Source organism: Triturus cristatus, chromosome 6 (genome assembly GCF_964204655.1).
Source record: "Triturus cristatus chromosome 6, aTriCri1.1, whole genome shotgun sequence".
Taxonomy (NCBI): domain Eukaryota; kingdom Metazoa; phylum Chordata; class Amphibia; order Caudata; family Salamandridae; genus Triturus; species Triturus cristatus.
Window position 1 is genome coordinate 1,858,857,131 of NC_140589.1, and position 19,670 is coordinate 1,858,876,800.

Here is a 19,670-nt window from a genome sequence, read left to right on the forward strand (position 1 = left end):
TCTCTCTCGCCCGATATCACCTTCTTCACGGAAACCTGGACCAATGCCTCCTCCGCCCGAACATCAACACCGCCATCCCGGACGGATACAATGTCCAGAGGAAGGACCACCCCAACTACCCGGAAGGGGGCCTCGCCATCGCCCACAAGAGCACCCTCCACCTCACCACCTCCAGTGAAACCTTCCCCTACGCTGAACACCTGCACTTCCAGATCCAGACCAGACCCAACGCCACACTCCGAGGAACCATCGTCTACAGACCCCCTGGCCCCCGGACACCCATCACCACCATCATCACCGACTTCATTGCCCCCCACACCATCACCTCAATGAACTACACACTCATTGGAGACCTGAACTTCCACCTCGACAATGCCAGTGACCCCAACTCCACCATCCTTTGTGACAACCTCGCCAACATTGGACTTAAACAACTCATCACCACACCGACCCACAGAGCAGGACACACCCTCGACCCCATCTTCGTGGCAGGGAACAGCTTTCACTTCAGCCAAACAACGCAACCACCATGGACTGACCACCACTTCGTACACTTCGCCGTCGACAAACCCAAGGCACCCAAACCAGCCCTACGCCCACCACGAAGGAACTGGAGCAAGGTAACGGACGAGCAACTTAGCTCCACCCTCACCCAAGACAACCACACCTGGGCATCCGACACAAACATCGCAGCCAGAGAACTCCACACTTGGATCTTCAACTGTGCAGATGAGCTCGGCCCACTACGCAACCCCGACAAACAGCGCCCCAGGAAAGTCGCCTGGCTCACCACCGATCTCCAAGAAGCCAGGTGCACCTGCAGACGCCTGGAGAAGAACTGGAGAAACACCAAGACAACTGAAAACTACTCCACCTTCAAGGATGCTGTTGGACTTGGCCCTTCTGGCAGGTTCACCCCTGGACTTTTTGGCTTTTTATTGGTGACTTGGTGTGGTGATTGTTTGGTCTCTGCGCACTTTCCCTGTGTCCCAGGGTAAAGTGCGTGCGTGCTCTGAGTGCATGTGGTGAGATAGGCCTGCCCTCCCATAGGAATGCATGGGGAATGTATGTGTCCCTAGTAGTTCCTGATGCGTGGGGTGTGCAGGCCCGAGTTTGGTATGTGCGGACTCGTGGGAGTGAATGCTGCGCGATGATGTGTGCGGCGTGCATGTACCTAGTGTGGAAGTGCCACTTCTAGAAGTGGGCACTTCTGTGTGCAGTGTGTCTGTCGCGTGATTGGCTGGTCGTGTCATGTGACGGGCTAGGGATTCCCCAGTGTCAGGATGAGTCACCCAGTGGTGAATGGGGAGATCAGCAGCTAGATGGGTGGGAGGAGTCCACCTGGGTCCTGAATAGGACAGGGTTTTCCAAACACAATGCTGGCCCCGCCCCCTGTGGTGCGACTGACGACCCTAGCCCTGCCAGTGAATAGAGTGAGGGGCTGAGCACATCAAGGGTGCTCCCCAACCAGCTGCGACTGGTTTTCCCCCTCACCCTGAACCCAGAACAAAGGGTTTGCCTGTATAAAAATGGGGCTGTGTCCCCACAGAAACTGTTCTCTGCCAGGATCTTACCTGAGGGGGGCTGCTGCTGCTGCCGCTGGACCAGAGGACCGCCACTTGGACTACCTCCCTGCCTGGAGGCCCAGTGAGCTGGCTCTGGGTCCAGCCTTGCCCTCCACCCCTGCCCTGCTGCATGCAGGGAAGAACTTTGGCTGGACTTTATTTGTGCCCTAAAGCGCTGGGAGCGCTTTATTTGTAGCCCTAAGCGCCTGGGAGCGCTTTTATCCGCCTTTAGCGTTCGGGAGCGCTGTCTTGCTGCAAGCCGGTGCCCCCCCGGCGTTTGCCCCGTTTTCGCCGAGTCCGGGGTCTCCTGGCAGGTGCCCACCCTGCCAGGGACATTGCTAAAACTATAAGCGGGTGCCCACCCCGCGGGATAGTGTTTTATTATCACGAGGGAGCCTACCCCTCTTATTGCCGATATTTAAAAATCACCGCTGCAGCCCGGGCCGGGACATCCCGGAAGTCAGGCGGGCCGGGGGCGGGCCGCCGGGACAACAGGAACAGGAAGTAGGAGGGCGGGAGCCTACCCCGCCTCCCACCGAGGACTCGCTGCTGGTTCTGGAGGTCCCGGAGCAGGCAGGAGCCTACCCTGCGCCCCGGTGCCCTGACACGGAGGAGAAACGTCCCACCCAGGCGGGAGCCCACCCCGCACTGGGACGAGCTGCCATCGTGTACGGAGCCCGTAGGCCCCGCCTCCCTGGAAGATTGCCCCGGAGAGAGAGAGAGAAGGCGACGCGGGAGTCCCCCGTGCAACAGCCCGGTGAGTGCGGAAGGGCTGGGGGGGACTCCGTGTGCATGCTGGCTTAGAGCGCTGGTGCGCTCCAGCGAAGGCCCGCATTGCTTGGTTCTCGAGCTCTGTGTAGCTCCAACGGTTGGGGACATTCTTCTTCTCGAGCGTGAGTGGCGCTCCAACGAAGGGACAGTGGTTGTCCAGAGCGCGAGTACGCTCCAACGTGGGGGCATGAATGTTTCGAGCGCGAGGCGCTCCAACTTGGGCATGAATGTTCTCGAGTGCGAGTAGCACTCCAACGACGGGAGCTACATTGGTTTTAGAGCCCAGAGGGGCTCCCACGTTACCGGGCATCATTACTCCAGAGCCCTGAGGCTTCAGCGGGGCCATCAGTAGTTCAGAGTCCAGAGGGACTCCAACGACGGCACATTATTATTTAGAGCCTGCGAGGCTCTAGGGGGCATTTCAGTTGTTTCAGAGCCCTGGGAGGCTCCAACGTTGGCCCCAGCATTTCTCCAGTTGCCCAGCACTCAGTGGGCAACTGCTACGTTTAGGTTGTAGCCTCTGTGTTTTGGCTGGCGCAGCTTGCGCAGCCTTGCCCTAACATTTGGACACAGGGCGCCCTTGCCCCTTCACGGCCAGTTGGCCTGGGACTGCCACAGGTAGTGGCTTATGTGAGTTCTTGCGCAATTGTGTTTCCCTGCACCTCTGAATGTGTTTTTGCGTCATGTGCTTTGCTTTACACCTCTGAATGTTATGCATCATGTGTTTATGTGCTTAGACCCCTACAGGTATTGTGATACTTAGGTGGTTGTTTTCTCCCTAGTACAGGTGGTGCCAGTGAGGTCCTGATTCCCTGCGCAATACTGTCCTAAGGTGGTTACGGTTGCGTAGGTGGTACTTACCTGATACCAGTAGTGACTGGTTGTGTGCTAGGTGTAATTTTGTGCAACAGTAATTTTATTTCCTATGTTCCAAGTGCTAGGTTCTAAGAGTGCTAATTCCGGACAGCGGTCCATGTGGCCCTGTCCCCTGTACATATAATCCCTTGTAAATTCTGCCCGTGCCTGTTGGCACATTGTAGAGTGTGTGTTTTTATCTAATGTGTTGTGTATAATACAAAGGCTATTTTTATAGAATACCTTGTGTGGAGTTTCCTTTGTGGTGGGCCTTGGGTGTTGTTGCTGGGTGCGCGCGCAAACGCTTTACACATCGCCTCAGGGATAAGCCTGTCTGCTCGTGCCAAGCTACCAAGGGGGTGAGCAGGGGTTATCTTTGGCGTGTAACTCCCCAGCCCTGACTAGAGTGGTGGTTTCTGCCTGGCTTTGGCGCAAGCCTCAGCCAACCAGAAATCCCATTTCTAACATTGGTGATCAGCGGTGGGATTTGGACTTGCGTTTGCGCTGTACCGCAGCGGCAACTGGCCGCACTACAAAACTCTGCATTTAGATAAATCACATGGTATAGGGATTATTGTTTTAAAGTTTGTTTTTAATTGTCATTTCTTTGGAAATGTGGTTTTGTGCACTGTGAGTTAGGTGTCCTTAGCTCGGGAGGGTAGATCATCCCCCTTAGTGCATTGTGTTTCTGGATTCACCAGAGGGTGGGATCCAGTGGTGGCAGCGTAATAGTGTCCTGTACATTTGTCCCCCGCCCTGCGCCCAGAGTTGGTACCTGTGTCACGTGGTGGTCAGGTTGAGGAATCAGGGGTGGTAGAAACTGCCTTACCAGTCCGAGGGGAGGGTTGTGTGTGGATGAGTGGTGAGTGGCACTAGGCAAGTGAGTGTGAGTTCTCTGGGTTAGAGAGCTTGCTGAATCTTTTTGTGAATTGTGTGCTCCTGTGTGAAACTCAGACCCCTAGGTTCCCTGTATAATTGTTACCATAACGTCCGCCAGAATGGAGCCTGCTTGTGATCCCTATGAGCTAGCTTGGCGCCAGAGGCAGGAGTTAGAAAGGTACTGTACAGAGGGAGAGTCCGACACCCTGTACGAACTTCAGGACCACCTGGTCCTATGGCAAAAGGGTCCATGGGATCTTGAGCACAGTATGGAAAGGGCCCGGGCCTCACACCTGGAGGGTGGTGGGTCTGTGGGGAGCCCTGAATATTCAGAAGAGGAGGTAGATTATGACAATACCTGGACGCCAGTAGAGAGTGAGGACCCCATAGGTAGGGCGTCCCTTGCTGGGTCCAGCGTAGGAGGCAGCGCCTCATCCCTTTCCCTGTCCCCAGAGGAGTGGGAAGATAGGAGGAAAGAAAGGGAGCACCAGCTGGCGTTAGAGAAGCTCAGGTTAGAGCATGCTCAGGCTATGGCGCAGCTGGAGGCCAGGAAGCAACAGCGAGAGACTGAGTGGGTCTTGGCGCGGGAGAGGGTAGAGGAGGCTGAGAGGGCCTCCACCAGAGGCAAAGTAGCTCTGGAGGGTAGACTATCCCCTGCGCGCAGTTTTAATTTTCTGGGCTCCCCAGGGAGGGTTGAGTCCAGTGGTAGTAGCGATGTAGATTCCAGTGTAGGAAATCCCAGTCCCAGTTCCCCCAGTCTGGTACCTGTTCCCCAGGAGGAGGAGTTAAGGTTGAAATTCAGGGGCAGTAGGAAACTGTCTCACCAGACTTGGGAGGAGTTTGTGGATGGATGTGAGGATGCAATGTTTGATTGGATTTCCACAGCAAGTGATTTTGACATACTGTGTAATCTGGTTCTCAAAGAACACCTGCTCAGTTGTTGTGTGCCGGGGCTGCGCCAACACCTGTTGGGGTGTGGATTGTCTGAGCCATTTGACCTTGCGGATGAGGCAGAGCGCTGGGAAAGGGCTAGAGGTTCTCTAGAGTCATTAGGGAGTGACTCCAAAAGTAGTGGGTCAGGTATCTTCCAGCCCAGCGTGGTGGAAGAGGCTCAGTGTAGCCCAGCTAGGTCCCAGGATAGCGAGGAGGGTGTAGGGGCTCACTGCCTGGCTCAGTGGAGCAGGAGTGAGAGGGTGACCGAGGGTCCCCGGACGTACGAAACCCTGCCTCAGGACTTGGATGGTTCCATGAGGGAACACCAAGTTGGGGACCTAGGCTGTCCTGTTAGCCCATTTGAGGAAGATCTCCTGGTGAGTAGAGGACCTGGAGCACCTGTAACCAGGGCTCCTGTGGTTCTAGAGTCTGGCAGTACTGCTCCGGTAGGGAGGGTACAGGAGTCCAGTGTGAGGAGTGATTGGGGGATGAGTTTCCCAGTGGAAGAGCCTGTGGGTCAGGGACTACCCAGTTGGGCTAGGATCCCGTGTAGTGACCAGGGTGGCACCACTTCTGTTCTGGGGGATCTCCGCGCACTGTCAGGTGGACAGGGGACGGGAGATCAGCGCCAGACAGACAGTCGCTCGGCATATGTGTCCTTTGATAGCCTCAGGGGGATGGAGTGGAAATCCCCAGAAGTCCTGGAGTGCCAGGCAATTATTCCACCAAAGGTTCTAGGCCGGAGGTTGGGAGGCCAGGTTCAGGATCAGCCTGACCTGAAGGGTGGGACGTCTGTAATCAGCGTCCCGACCAGTTCTTCTTCCAGAGGTACCGCCCCAGTTGGTAGGGAGCAGGGTTCTGGGAGGGGGTGCAGAGGGTGGGAGAGCCCACCTCTGCCCCCGGTACAACCTGAGGGGTTAAACCCTGGGTTGGAATGGCGTTCTAGGTGTACCCCTCACCAGAGGAGGAGGAACCCTAGGAGAAGAGGTAGGGGGAGGAGAGCCTTCCCTGAGACTCCTGGTCCGCCTGAGGGTGTAGACCCTAGGCTGGAGAACCAGTGGCAGTCTAGTCCTGTCTTTCAGAGAGGAAGAGTGGAGAATGGCCGCTATGTGCCAGGGGTTACTACCCCCCACTCTGTGGTTAGGCAAAGACCAGTGGCACGTGGGTGGCCTAGGGCCTGGTCTTGGCCGCGGACAGCTTGGGAGTACCAGTGGGGTAGCCCAGTTGGTCCAGACAGTGGTGTTAAAAAGAATTCCATGGGTTCACCGTGGCGTAGAACCGGAGGGTGTCCCTGCAGTTGCGGGCCCGCGTCCGTGTTCTATCGCCCCAAGCAGGGAAGTCCATCACGGTGGTGATTGGTCTGCCCTGCGTTTTGGCTGGAAGGGGGTTGTGTTGGACTTGGCCCTTCTGGCAGGTTCACCCCTGGACTTTTTGGCTTTTTATTGGTGACTTGGTGTGGTGATTGTTTGGTCTCTGCGCACTTTCCCTGTGTCCCAGGGTAAAGTGCGTGCGTGCTCTGAGTGCATGTGGTGAGATAGGCCTGCCCTCCCATAGGAATGCATGGGGAATGTATGTGTCCCTAGTAGTTCCTGATGCGTGGGGTGTGCAGGCCCGAGTTTGGTATGTGCGGACTCGTGGGAGTGAATGCTGCGCGATGATGTGTGCGGCGTGCATGTACCTAGTGTGGAAGTGCCACTTCTAGAAGTGGGCACTTCTGTGTGCAGTGTGTCTGTCGCGTGATTGGCTGGTCGTGTCATGTGACGGGCTAGGGATTCCCCAGTGTCAGGATGAGTCACCCAGTGGTGAATGGGGAGATCAGCAGCTAGATGGGTGGGAGGAGTCCACCTGGGTCCTGAATAGGACAGGGTTTTCCAAACACAATGCTGGCCCCGCCCCCTGTGGTGCGACTGACGACCCTAGCCCTGCCAGTGAATAGAGTGAGGGGCTGAGCACATCAAGGGTGCTCCCCAACCAGCTGCGACTGGTTTTCCCCCTCACCCTGAACCCAGAACAAAGGGTTTGCCTGTATAAAAATGGGGCTGTGTCCCCACAGAAACTGTTCTCTGCCAGGATCTTACCTGAGGGGGGCTGCTGCTGCTGCCGCTGGACCAGAGGACCGCCACTTGGACTACCTCCCTGCCTGGAGGCCCAGTGAGCTGGCTCTGGGTCCAGCCTTGCCCCCCACCCCTGCCCTGCTGCATGCAGGGAAGAACTTTGGCTGGACTTTATTTGTGCCCTAAAGCGCTGGGAGCGCTTTATTTGTAGCCCTAAGCGCCTGGGAGCGCTTTTATCCGCCTTTAGCGTTCGGGAGCGCTGTCTTGCTGCAAGCCGGTGCCCCCCCGGCGTTTGCCCCGTTTTCGCCGAGTCCGGGGTCTCCTGGCAGGTGCCCACCCTGCCAGGGACATTGCTAAAACTGTAAGCGGGTGCCCACCCCGCGGGATAGTGTTTTATTATCACGAGGGAGCCTACCCCTCTTATTGCCGATATTTAAAAATCACCGCTGCAGCCCGGGCCGGGACATCCCGGAAGTCAGGCGGGCCGGGGGCGGGCCGCCGGGACAACAGGAACAGGAAGTAGGAGGGCGGGAGCCTACCCCGCCTCCCACCGAGGACTCGCTGCTGGTTCTGGAGGTCCCGGAGCAGGCAGGAGCCTACCCTGCGCCCCGGTGCCCTGACACGGAGGAGAAACGTCCCACCCAGGCGGGAGCCCACCCCGCACTGGGACGAGCTGCCATCGTGTACGGAGCCCGTAGGCCCCGCCTCCCTGGAAGATTGCCCCGGAGAGAGAGAGAGAAGGCGACGCGGGAGTCCCCCGTGCAACAGCCCGGTGAGTGCGGAAGGGCTGGGGGGGACTCCGTGTGCATGCTGGCTTAGAGCGCTGGTGCGCTCCAGCGAAGGCCCGCATTGCTTGGTTCTCGAGCTCTGTGTAGCTCCAACGGTTGGGGACATTCTTCTTCTCGAGCGTGAGTGGCGCTCCAACGAAGGGACAGTGGTTGTCCAGAGCGCGAGTACGCTCCAACGTGGGGGCATGAATGTTTCGAGCGCGAGGCGCTCCAACTTGGGCATGAATGTTCTCGAGTGCGAGTAGCACTCCAACGACGGGGGCTACATTGGTTTTAGAGCCCAGAGGGGCTCCCACGTTACCGGGCATCATTACTCCAGAGCCCTGAGGCTTCAGCGGGGCCATCAGTAGTTCAGAGTCCAGAGGGACTCCAACGACGGCACATTATTATTTAGAGCCTGCGAGGCTCTAGGGGGCATTTCAGTTGTTTCAGAGCCCTGGGAGGCTCCAACGTTGGCCCCAGCATTTCTCCAGTTGCCCAGCACTTAGTGGGCAACTGCTACGTTTAGGTTGTAGCCTCTGTGTTTTGGCTGGCGCAGTTTGCGCAGCCTTGCCCTAACATTTGGACACAGGGCGCCCTTGCCCCTTCACGGCCAGTTGGCCTGGGACTGCCACAGGTAGTGGCTTATGTGAGTTCTTGCGCAATTGTGTTTCCCTGCACCTCTGAATGTGTTTTTGCGTCATGTGCTTTGCTTTACACCTCTGAATGTTATGCATCATGTGTTTATGTGCTTAGACCCCTACAGGTATTGTGATACTTAGGTGGTTGTTTTCTCCCTAGTACAGGTGGTGCCAGTGAGGTCCTGATTCCCTGCGCAATACTGTCCTAAGGTGGTTAGGGTTGCGTAGGTGGTACTTACCTGATACCAGTAGTGACTGGTTGTGTGCTAGGTGTAATTTTGTGCAACAGTAATTTTATTTCCTATGTTCCAAGTGCTAGGTTCTAAGAGTGCTAATTCCGGACAGCGGTCCATGTGGCCCTGTCCCCTGTACATATAATCCCTTGTAAATTCTGCCCGTGCCTGTTGGCACATTGTAGAGTGTGTGTTTTTATCTAATGTGTTGTGTATAATACAAAGGCTATTTTTATAGAATACCTTGTGTGGAGTTTCCTTTGTGGTGGGCCTTGGGTGTTGTTGCTGGGTGCGCGCGCAAACGCTTTACACATCGCCTCAGGGATAAGCCTGTCTGCTCGTGCCAAGCTACCAAGGGGGTGAGCAGGGGTTATCTTTGGCGTGTAACTCCCCAGCCCTGACTAGAGTGGTGGTTTCTGCCTGGCTTTGGCGCAAGCCTCAGCCAACCAGAAATCCCATTTCTAACAGATGCCATGACAGATTACCACAAGCAAATAAGAACTACCAAGAGGAACTTCATCCAAACCAAAATCCTCGCCAACTCTAAGGAACTCCTCACCGTCATTCAGGAATTCACAAACCCACACAGCGAAGCCACAGATGGGTGCATCCTCCTTGTGGTCCGTATCTGCCTTCCTATGGGGGGCACAAATGCCTAAGCAAGACCGGTTTCAGGCCACTGTCATTTACAAACAGACCTTGAAGTGCATATAAGCATGGGAACTGTGATCTAGAGTGCCACAGGGGTAATTGATTATGGTGACAGAGTCAAAGACGAGGCTAAAAAGAACAAAGTATTCTTAGAATATTTTATTATTTTTTGTACATAATACAATGTGCACACAGTGAAATGAAAAAATGATGCAAATTAAACATCCTGTGATCCATTGCAAATCACTTAGGGCCAGATGTAAAAATGTTAGGAATACTGACTTACTGACTATGATTCTCTCCAAATCGCAATAAGAAAATCTGTTGTATTAATGTATGGAACAAATTGAGTTTCATTTGGTGATTCCTGGGTCGCAAATTGACCTACCTCATGAATATTAATAATGTGGGTTGCAGTTTGCACCCATTAGGAATCACAGCCATCACTGGGATGGTGGGCTGGCGAGGTCAGCAGACCATCATGTCTGTGACTGCTTTTTATTGAAACAATCTTTTTTTTAACAATGCAGCCCATTTTCTTAAAGCACAATATGTGGCATTTACAAACAAAAAAATAAACCCATGAAGTTGTATTTTTTAAGCATAGGCTGTGGTCACTACGACTACTTCAGGTTCTTAAAAATATAATTATTTACATTCTCAAAGGGGAAGGGGTCCCAATGCGTTACCCTTATATGCCTATACAAATACGGAAGTCACCCAATTGCATTTTGCAAATTTTAAAAAGCTTGGTTCTGGTTGTGACCAGAAAAATGCTTTGTACAATCTCCCCATGCCCAAAAACTGATGCGTCCATGATTGAGGTAACTGGTGCTCTTGTAAGCACTCCAAAGGGGCATATGTACTAACATTAGGGTGCCGATTCCGATCCGGTAAAAAAAATTCCCGTACGAATCGTATCTGTAATTTTTTACGTACGAATCGTACAAGTCCCGTACAAATGGGCAAGTACGATTCGTACGTGGAAAATACATACGAATGACATCGGGAAAAGCCTGCGACACGTCCCCGGACAGTTTTACGTACGATTCGTAAAACTCAAGTCCGAGCGCACAAGTACGATCCATACCGTCCGTCCGAATATACAAACGCAGGTAATACGCTCCGTCCGAATATACAACCGCATGTAAAACGTCCCGTATGGAGCAAATGTACCACCCCTACCCCGGGCACACCTGGGCGAGGGGTACAAGTCGTACGGCCCCCCCAGCCTCCCACCCCTCCGCGTACATCCGCACCGTACCCCAGCATCCCCCCCATGGCCGCGCCATACCCCCAGCCCCCCCATGTCTGTGCTGTACCCCCAGCCCGCCCATGTCCGTGCCGTACCCCCAGCCCCCCCATGTCCGCGCCGTACCCCCACCCCCCGTATGTACGGTGCGTACCCCCCTTATGTACGGTGCGTACCCCCACCCCCCATATGTACAGTGCATACCCCCACCCCCGTATGTACGGTGCGTACCCCCACCCCCCGTATGTACAGTGCGTACCCCCCGTATGTACAGTGCGTACCCCCGTATGTACGGTGCTTACCCCCAGCCCCCGTGTGTACGGTGCGTACCCCCACCCCCCGTATGTATGGTGCGTACCCCCAGCGCTACGCACTGGGGGTACGCACCGTACATTCAGGGGGTACGCACCGTACATACGGTGGGTGGGGGTACGCACCGTACATACGGGGGGTGGGGGTACGCACCGTACATACGGGGGGTATGCACCGTACATACGGGGGGTGGGGGTACGGCGCGGACATGGGGGTGCTGGGGGTACGGTGTGGACGTGTAGCGATGGGGGTACGGTGCGTACCGGGCCCCCTTTTCGCCGTGCATCGTGGCGTACTTAGCGTTTCCGGCACTTTTTGGGTCCCGTAAAAATATTGCCGTGCGAAGTGCTGTGGGTACGAATCGTACTTGCTGGTCCGTAAAACGCTGCCTGACTCCGTCCGGACGTCGCATATGCGCCGTCCAGATAAAGATTTGTATGTATTTTTTTGCCGGTCGGTGTTTTTTACGACTCGTACGGAAATGGTATTTCTGTGTGAATCGTACTTGCGAGCTTGTATGCTGTTTTTCCCGGGTACGAGTCGGACGGAAAAAACGCTCCCTACGACCATTCGTACCCGGGTTTTACCGGATCGGAATCGGCACCTAGGAGTACCGATTTCCTAATTGGGATTCCCTCCAAATCACAATTAGAAAATCAGTATTCCTAATGTATTAGGCTCTTTTGAGTTTCATTAGCGATTCCAAGTGGGTTGCAAATTGACCTACCTCATGCATGTTAATTAGGTAGGTAACAATTTGCGACCCAATTGGAATGGCAGGGATGGGACCTGGTGGGGTCAGCAGCCCATGATGTCTGTGATTGCATTTTAATGAAGCAATTCTTTTTTTATATAAATGCAGCCTGTTTTCCTTAAAGGAAAAGTTTCATTTTTATTTCTGAGAGTATTTGGGACCACTGCTTTTCTTAAAAAATCTTTTTTTTAACATTCTCAAAGGGAAAGGGGTCCCAAGGAACCCCTTCCCATTTGTGAATGGGGTAGTACTATTTTGGAGTTAGTGGTAATGTGTGAATGTTTTGTGACCGTAATTTGGCCACAAAACATTCACACATGCCATTCAGATTCAGTATTTGGAAAGGCCCTCCCTCCCCTTTTCAAATACTGAGTTAGTATGCATGCACAATTCCAAACTGCGATTCTGTAACAAGTCAAAGTTTACATATGCATTTTCCCAGTCGCATATAGGATGATTCTGCGAATTGCCTGTTTGTGACCATAACAATGATGATACACCGGGCCCCAATTCCTTAAGGTAAAAAAAAAAAAAGAACTGGTGGGAAATATGAAACCTCCCTTGGGTAATGTGATTACTGCAGGGGTGTGTGTGGGTGAGTGAGTGTGTGTCTGTATGCGTGTGTGTGTGTATGTGTGTGTGTGAGTGTGTGTGTGAGTGAGTGAGTGTGTGTCTGTATGCGTGTGTGTGTGTGTGCGCATGTGGGTGTGTGTGTGAGTGTGTGTGTGTGTGTATGTGTGAGTGCGTGAGTGAGTGAGTGACACCAGAAAGACACAGAATTGAATCCTAGTTGGCACAGTGTGGAATGGTGACTTATGCCTTTATAGTGCTATGAGGTCTAGCCGTTAGAGTTACTCCTTTCCTTGACACTGAGGCCTCTTCCCCTCTCCTCCCTGTCTGTTACCTTATATTCATGTATGCCCTTATCTGTCTTTTTTTTCTTTCCTTTGGTTTTGTCTACTTTTATTTTCCATTCGTTGATTCCTTTCTTTGTGCCTCTCTTCATTTTTACTCCTATTTTATTCTACTCTTTGCGTTGTGTCTCAAGTCCTTAGTTTTCTTCGTTGCTCCCTTTCTCTTACCTCTCTTCTTTCTATTTGACTCCCGTTCTCTTTCCTCTCACCCATACTTCTCTCAGTTTATCTTTTTCAGCAGCCTCTCTGCTAATTCCCCTCTACCATTCAAACTCACACTTTCTGTCCTTAAACACTCTCTGTCTCCCTTCTCTGTGCCTCTATTTTTTGCCTCTCTTTACTCTGTCACAGTTCTCATTTCCTTCCTTTTATGTTCCCATATATTCTCTGAGTTTGCTTGCCTCTTCTCTTTCTTTCTATGTCTGTCTCTTTTATTTGCCTCTTTTTTCGCTCTTTACTCCCAGTCCCTGTTCTTCTTCCTCCCTCCAATCTGCAAGTTTTTTATTTTTTTTATTTTGTTTTTGAAAACCTTTATTTACACATCGAATATTCACAGTCATGGGCCTACAACCGCATGGGCCGGCCGCTAATGTAAGACAATAATACAGTAGTCACAGGAGTCAGAGCGAGCCGCACGCAGAACGGCCGCAGCCGCCCACAACTGAACATTGTACTACAGAAAGGTTTCTTATTAACTATTTTATAAAGAAAACAACAAAAAAAAAAAAAAACCTATACCAGGCAAAAGAACTCCATGAATAGGGACTTGCTCTTTCATGGGCGGGGGACAACAGTGACAACTCAGCCAATTACACAGATATTCGTGTGAAAAAGGGGGCGGGGTGGGGGCCGGAAGAGGAGCGGTCATCAATCCCGCAAAGCGACCAGGAACATCAAAGTCAAGGGGACATCGTCACGTCTGGTGCGACCACCAAGGGGGGGGCGCAAATATTCCCCCGATAGGAATTCCAGGGACCCCACATCTTACTCCATGCCCTAGGCTTGCCCCTGGCCATGTAAACCGTCTTCTCTCGGAACATGCACCAATCCATGTTTTCTTTCCATTTCGCAACTGTGGGGGGCCGGCCGGACCCCCAGAGCTGCGCGATGTCCCTTTTAGCGATCATGTTGCCCAAAGTCACCCAGCGTTCTTGTGCCGCATCGCAGTCAGTCGGTTCCCATACATTCAACACACATCGACGAGCCTCAGGGAGCAGCGCCACACCCGTAACCTCCTCCATCACTGCATGTACACCAGTCCAGAAACGTATCACCTTCGGGCACTCCCACAGAATATTAAGAAAAGTACCAAGCAAGCCACAACCACGCCGACATAAACCATCATCTGTGTAACCCATGTGAAGCAAGCGGGGCCCGGTGACATAGACCCTATGTAGTATCTTCAACTGCACAAATCGAAGGCGAGCCGGTATAGCCACCTCCCTTGGCGAGGCTATGGCCGCGACCCAATCCTCATCATCCAACTCTAGGCCATCAGCGACCCAGACCTCTCGCAAATGCGTGAGGAGGTCCGCTCGAGTATTAATCAGTTTTTTGTAGATCAGGGAGATAGTACTATCTGGCAGGTAACCATCAAGCAAGCGATCTTCCAACGGGGAGGCTTCGGGGACAGTTGCAGGATTCGGGAAAGCGGAAAGTAGCGCATGGCGCATTTGCGCGTAACGAAAGAACTCCCTCTCGCTCAGCTTATATTCCGTCTGAAGAGCTTCAAACGATTTAAAAGTGCCCTTCGTCCAAAGATCCCCCACACGACTAATTCCGATCAAATCCCACTTCTCAAAGCCTTTAGAACGCCATAGACCTCCCAACGCATCCGGCGCATATAGTGGAGTCGCACGAGACAGACGGCCCGTCCATCCCGTAGCAGCGGTGGCGCAATGCCAGGCGCGCACCGCATTTTTCGTAGGACCGGTCAATTTAGCACTTCCCTTCGTAGAGTAAAGCGCCCTAGTGAAATCTCTGCCCGGCAACAATAGCTTATCCATCTCATACGCGGGGTTCACCGCCGGGCCGTATGTCCCATGATTCACCGCCACCAACTGGGACGCCCAATAATATCGTCTAATATCAGGGAGGGCTATGCCACCATCATACCACGGTAGGGTCAGTTTAGCGAGAGCAATGCGCGGCCTCCCATCCCAAACTAGCTGCCTCTGTAAGCTCTCTACCTCACTAAAGTATCGGGCGGGCACCACGTCCAGCGTATTCTGCAATGCATACAAAAAGCGTGGAAGAGACATCATTTTGAATAAGGCTGCCCAGCCAAGCGGCGATAGCGGGAGCCTACGCCAACGAGCTACATCGGGCCGCAGCCGCTGGAGCGGAGGCAACAGATTCAGAGCATAACGGACCGCCGGATCGAGGGACACGTGGATACCCAGATATTTAAATCCAGAATGTGAAATCTGAATCGGACAGCCACGCGGGAGAGGAGGGGGGTCACCAACCAGCACATAAACACAGGATTTCACCCAATTAATGACAAGCCCCGAATTGCGACCGAAGGAGTTCAGTACATCAAATAGCACTATCAACGATTTCCGCGGGGATGTGAGATAGAGCAAGATATCATCTGCGTAGAGTGATACGCGATCTTCAAACGTCGGTGTCCACCGAATACCCGTCATGGAGGGTTCCCACCGGAGCCACGCCGCCAGGGGCTCCAACGCAAGAGCAAAGAGAAGCGGGGACAGGGGGCAACCCTGCCGCGTGCTCCTGCCAAGCAAAAAGGGGGCAGAGACTCTGCCATTCACCACCACCTGCGCCAGTGGTTCCACGTATAGCAACTTCACCCATCCAATGAACCCAGGTCCAAAACCAAACCTAGCCAGTGCCGCCCAGAGATACGGCCATTCCAGTGTGTCAAACGCCATTGTGGCGTCCAGTGACGCCAAAACGGCCGGCTCCCGAATAGAGTCAACTCTCGCGAGGACTCCATGGAGGCGCCGCAGGTTCAGCACAGTGTTGCGATGCGGAATAAAACCAGACTGGTCCGGATGTACCAGGTCCCGATGACTTTAATCAGACGATTAGCGAGCACTTTAGCGAGAATCTTAGGTTCAGCATTTAGGAGTGAGATGGGCCTATAAGACGCGCAGCAATCACGCGGCTTGCCCTCTTTATGGAGCACCACAATGGTCGCTAGACGTTGATCACGCGGCAGGGCGCCGGCCTCTCGGGATGCAAGAAACATCTCGCGGAGATGGGGCGCCAACTTATCTGGACGAAGCTTGTAAAGCTCGATCGGGAGGCCGTTAGGGCCGAGAGCCTTTCCTGAACGGACCGAGCGAATCGCCGATGCTATCTCATCGTTTGTAAGCGCCGCATCCAGCAGCTCTTTATCATCGACCGAAAGGCACGGCAAAGCAATATCTCGCAACAATTGGCAAGACTCCTCTTCTGGCCTCTCCGAGACCGGGGAGTAGACGTCCCGCAAATGGTCTGCAAAGCAGCCCACAATCTCCCTCGGATCCGTAACACTCACACCATCAGCACGCACAATCACCGGGACCACACGACTCGCTCGTTCTCTCCTCTCCAAACATGCAATCAACCTTCCAGCCTTGTCACCAACATCATACAAGCGCCCCTGTTGCTACCTACTAGCGAGCTTAGCAGCATCCGTAACCAACGCCCTGTAATCCGCTTGCTTCAGGCCAAGGGCATGGAGTTTGTCCCGTGTGATCCCCCGCCCGAGATCCCCTTCCAAGTCAGTTATGTCCGACTCCAGGCGGACCACCTCCTCAGTTTTACGCCTCTTAGCATGGGAGATCAAAGATAGGGCCTGCCCACGGATGACCACCTTGAAAGCCTCCCACAACGTTACGGCCGAGGAGACTGAACCCTGATTTTCCTCGAAATAGCGGTCCAGAGACTTAACCAGAAGAGCACGAGTCGTGGGGTCATGCAAATACCAGGGATTAATCGGGGCCACCCTCCCCTCTGCCCCCATGGCCACATCTAAGTGGAGCAGGACCGGGGAATGGTCAGAGATGCCCCGGGCCAAATGTCTGACCTCCCCGATCATTTGAGCTTGGGCGGCCGGCATCAGCACATAATCCAGTCTAGATAAGGAGCCGTGGACGCCAGAGTGAAACGTAAATTGGGCGAGCCCCGGATGCATTGATCTCCAACAGTCCACAAGCCCCATAGTGTCGATAAAGCCACCCAGCCAAGAGTGTGCCCCGGGGAGGTCTCTGGGAGGGTGCCGATCCTCTCTACCCGACACCACAGAATTGAAGTCACCACCCACCAGCAAGAGGCCCTCCGGGAGCCCAAGCAGCAACCCTCCCAAGTCCGCAAAGGTAGTGGTTTGCAACCCCGGGGGAACATAAACCGAAACCAGACACCAAGTCCGTCCTTCCCACCGGCCCACCAACACCACGTAGCGCCCCAGGTCATCATGTATTACCTCATCAATTTCCAGCGGGAGAGAGGATCGAACCAAAATGCCCACCCCTCTGGAGCCGGTTGTAAAACCAGAGTGGGCCACCAAACGGTAGCCCTTTCTATTCATAGCATGGCATGAGTGTCCCACCAAATGCGTCTCCTGCAACAGAACCACATCAGGAGAGTGACGTTTCAAATATTGTAGCACCACCCCTCGCTTCAATCGGTCCCCCAAACCATTTACATTCCATGTTATAATGCGCAATCCCCTACCCCCCATCCCCACAGCAACGAACACCCCACCCACGATGAGAGCTAAAAGCAGCATACTGATTGCCTGGTACAAAACGAACACCACACAAAAACAACACCCCTACCACCACCCCCCCAACTCCCGCTACAAACCCCCCCACCCTGCACCCCTGCACAAGACCATTAAGCCACCCCAACTCGCAGTGTGCCTGTCGCCCCCCCATGAACCTACTCTACGGAAAGAAAGAAGAAAACCCCTCCCGAGGAGGAAGAGTATCACCAGATACCCCGCAGCCTCCCAATGATGAAGGAAGGGTAATGCAGTCCTAGAAAAGAAAAACCAGTACATCAAACCCAAGTCGGGGGTGAGCCCAAAATTGCCACGGAACCACAAGTCATTCGTTCACTCTTGGTCTGCTGATCCACCACCCACATCCGCAGCTCGTTCCTCCCCGCCGTGCCGACGGTGCAAGGTGTCAAGCCAGTCCTCAACCGCCTCGGGCCGGTCGAAAAAATGAGTCCGTTCTTCCAATTCAATGCGTAACTTGGCCGGGAAAAGCATAGAGTACTTCAAGCCCATGTCCCTCAGCCGCCGCTTGACAGTCATGAAGCCCATTCGCTGTTTTTGCACCGATTGTGTAAAGTCAGGATAGAAACTGATATCCGCATTGTCATATTTCGTCGGGCCATGCACACGGGAGGCCTGCAGGATTGCGTCACGGTCCCTGAAGTTGAATATCCTGGCAATGATAGGTCGCGGTGGGGCCCCAGGCCTCGGCCGCCCCCCCGGGACTCTGTGTGCCCGCTCCACCGTGAAGAATTTGCTGAGGCCTTTCGGCGCTAATTTGGTCAGGATCAGATCTTCCACAAAGAGATCGACCGGCCCGTCCTCCGACCGCTCCGGCACACCGATAATGCGTACGTTATTCCGCCGGGCCCTGCTTTCAAAATCCTCCAGTCTCTTGGCAGAGAGGTCGCTGAGGGCCCGCAAACTACGGATCTCCGTCTGCAGTTCCGAGACATCCGTCTTGAGGCCAGATGACGTAAGATCGAGTGATTTGACCTTCTCATTAGTTTTCGACAGATCAGCCTTAAGTAAGTTGATATCGATCAACACGGTGTCCAGCTTGTGGGCCAGCGAGTCGAATTGCTGGCCGACCGAGGCCTTCATGGCGTCGATGGCACCCATGACGTCTTGTAGTGTCAATTCCGTCGAGGGTGACGGGCCCTCCTTGGCTGTATCTGAAAGTCCACTCGATCCGGGAGATCCCTTCTGCTGGGCATAGCGGTCCATGTTGTTCGCTTGCACGTAGCTACCCCTCCGGGGAGCTCTAGACTTGTGCTTGTCGCCGTCCAGCCGGGTCGTCATCACTCAGCAGGGAGGGCAGGTCCAGTACACTTGTTAGATGCAGCACGCACCCGGGGAGTCCACCTGACTGATGGGCAGACCCCTTGTCAATGCCACTCGACCGCTACAGCTCGGTCCAAACTCCGAGCGACTGTGAGCGCCTGCCACCAGACTCGTAGAGGAAAGTCAAAAACGAAAGTGAAACCAGGGGGGGGGATGCCAGCCCCAGACCCTAATGCCGTTGTTGTTCAATTGGAGCTCGGGGACAGTGCCAACCCAAGTCCGGGGTGGCGCCACGGAGCAGGCCTCTTTCTGGAGCACAGGATAAGTCGAGTTCCCAAAGTCCGATTTAAGTCCCGAAAACGGGATTCACCTCCGCTTCGGTTCACCAGTAATATTCTTTCAGAATAACAGGATTATAGCCAGGATAGACGTGGGAGGCCGCGAGGGTCCCGGGAGCCCTGTGCCTACGCGTCCATCTTGGTTGCGCGCTAGGCTCCTCCCCCCCCAATCTGCAAGTTTTAATGCTCTTTCCTCTTCTTTCAGAACCTTCAAAGAATACGACAGGGAGCCCTGAGAGCAGAGACAGTGCATGATGACGAGCTGAATCCGATAGTTCTGCGAGGGTGAGCCTGTGACCTTTTGGAAAGTCACTAGACCCTGAAAACATGACATCCCTCCTCATGTTGAAGCATGAAATATGCCATGCGAACTTTTCAGAATAATCTCTAAAACTCATCCCTCATTTGCAAACATATTTCAGATATGGTGCCCCAGAGTGTACCATTTGGTCGTATTTATTCATACACTGTGTATTGGGGAGAGTTCACCTGAATGACCCTACTTGCTCTCTGCACTGATAACCTGGACAGAGATACCTTAAAAGAAACACTTCCGCGGAAAATGTCACTTGTAGAATGTCATTGTGGAGCTGTGTGTTCAGCGCAGTTGTGAATCCTTTCTTCTGCTGGACTGTTCTTTCTGGTAATACGTGTCTTGTGCGGGTGTATTGACTGATGAATGGCATGTTCGATTTCACACTGTAATACAGTGCATTTTACTGTAAGATGTGTCACTGG

At 53.7% G+C, this 19,670-nt stretch overlaps 1 long non-coding RNA gene across 1 annotated transcript in view; it reads right to left on the bottom strand.

Annotated features, from left to right (window-relative positions):
- Positions 1 to 19,670, bottom strand: part of LOC146822210 (uncharacterized) — an 82,772-nt gene that overhangs the window by 62,012 nt on the left and 1,090 nt on the right. The window lies entirely within an intron of this gene.